Source organism: Varanus komodoensis, unplaced genomic scaffold, assembly GCF_004798865.1.
Source record: "Varanus komodoensis strain SLA01 unplaced genomic scaffold, ASM479886v1 scaffold9, whole genome shotgun sequence".
NCBI classification, from domain to species: Eukaryota; Metazoa; Chordata; class Lepidosauria; order Squamata; family Varanidae; genus Varanus; species Varanus komodoensis.
In genome coordinates this window covers 4,082,383-4,084,689 of record NW_025336598.1, presented here as the reverse complement: position 1 = coordinate 4,084,689, position 2,307 = coordinate 4,082,383, and positions in this window count along the sequence as shown.

Below are 2,307 nucleotides of genomic sequence, written 5' to 3'. Positions count from 1 at the left end.
ATGATGGGCATGTGCAGGGATGACAGGTGCAGGTCGTGCTGGTGGGGCAGGGAGATGGCTGTGCTCCTGCTCGGGGTGGGGGTGGGGGAGATGGCCATGATCTTTGTTCTTTATCACTTTGCTTCACATTTTTCTGATTAAAAAAATAGTTACAGAATGGATTAAGCTTATTTACATTGAACCTTATGGGGAAATTTGACTTGGCTCATGACCAATTTGGGTCACGACCAGGGTCCTTGAACAGATTAAGTTTGTGAGCCAAGGTACCACTGTAGACTGGAATGGGGCATTTTCAGTCAGGCAAACATAATGTGTTCTACCCTGGAAATAAAAAAAAAAAAATAAAAAAAAATGGAGTGGCTTTAATACTCCGGCAAGATATAGCACTGGCAATAAGAGGCTTATAATGCAAAATCCAACCAAATATTATAAAGAAATGGAATGGCTCTAATACTGAGGCAAGATGTAGTGAATATATTAGGAACTGTAATGCAAAATTGAACCAAATTATATCAATCAGAATTTGTGGGGAAATGATCATCATTCAAATTCATGCTCCAGCAACAGATGCTGAAGAAGGAAAAATAAAAAGCATATATGCAAGTATTCAAGAGGAAATTGATAACACACCAAAATAATTCTAGGTGATTGGAACACAAAACTGGGAAAAAGCAGAATTAAATGTGGTAGGAAAATTTGGCCTAGGTGTCAGAAATGAAGCAGGAGAATGATTCATAGAATTTTGTGAACCAAATAAATAAATAATCTGTTTATCACAAATGCATACTTCAAATAACAGACCAGATGACTGTATACAAGGACATCACCAAATGGCCAATATAGAAATCAAATAAACCATTGAATTGGAAACATAAAATGGAGAGATTGTATTCTCTCTGCCAAACAAAACCAGGAGCAGATTGTGGTAGTGACCTTGAATTCTTAATATTAAAAATCAGAGTCAAGCTAAAATCGATCACCAGCAGAAACACAGTGCCAAAATACAACATAAATAACATTCCTGAGGAATTTAAATTCTACATAAAAAACAGATTTGCATTACTGAACTCAACTGACCATGAACCAGAAGAACTGTGAAATGAAACCAGAGAAGAATGGAGAAAGACAATTCTTGTAGTAAAAGAATGATGGTAATGGAAAGGGTGAAATCTGCTCTGAAAGCACTTTCCCACAGAGACAAAACTAATTATTATAATGCCCAGTGCAAAGGAATAGAAGAGAACAACAAAAGAGGAAAAATGATACACCTCTTCCAGATGATCCAAGAAATCAAACTTAGATTATGCATGCTGAAAGACAAACAGGGACATGCTATCTGAACAGGAAAAAGAAGGTAGAAAGGATATAGAGAAGAACTATACAAACACATGATAGGATGACAGACTCCTTTGAGAAGAAATCCTATGAGAAAGAGTCTACAGTATTAGAAAGCAAAGTGAAATCTGCTCTGAAAGCACTTGGAATGAAGCACTCAGAGTAGGTAGGATACCCAGAGAACAGAGACTGAATCACTCCAAATCCTAAAAAGAACATGCCGGCAAATATGGAAAACGAACAATGATCCACAGACTGGAAACGTTCAATATACATTCCAATCCCCAAGAAAGGAGATGCAAAAAAATGTAGCAACCATAGGATCATTGTACTAATTTCCCATGAAAACAAAGCAATGCTCAAGGTGTTGCAACAAAGAATATTGCCATATATGGAACAAGAAATACCTGATGTTCAAGCTGGATTGTAAAAGAAAGAGGCATTAGAGGTCATGTTGCAAATATATGTTGGCTACTGGAGTGCACCAAAGAATTTCAGAAGATCAGTCTGTGTTTTATAAACTACAGCAAACAGTGTGGATCACAAAAATCTATTGATTGTCTTTAAAGAAATGCAGGTACCCTAGGAATCAGTGTAAGGAAAGGCAAAGGACATGAACTTTGTAACAGTGGAGAAGTGGGGAAGAGAGACAGGAAGCTTGTTTTGCCTGTATGCTTATAACCTTGTAACAAGTAAAATGTTGCTGTTTATGGCAACCCTTGTTTATAAAAACAGTATAGAGTGTGTAACTTGGAAATTTACTATGTGCTCAGTTATGCTTTTCTCTGACGCTTTGTAACATATACATTTCTGGCAGACTGTCAAATGGGTACAGTGTCTTGAGACCTGCTCTCTTGCATACTGTCACACAGGTGTGTTTCTGTAGTGCTATTCTAATAAAACCATAGCTTTCTTCTTTAATGCCTGTTCAGAAATACCTGGGAGAGTAGTCAAAGTAGGGAGGGGGCAGGG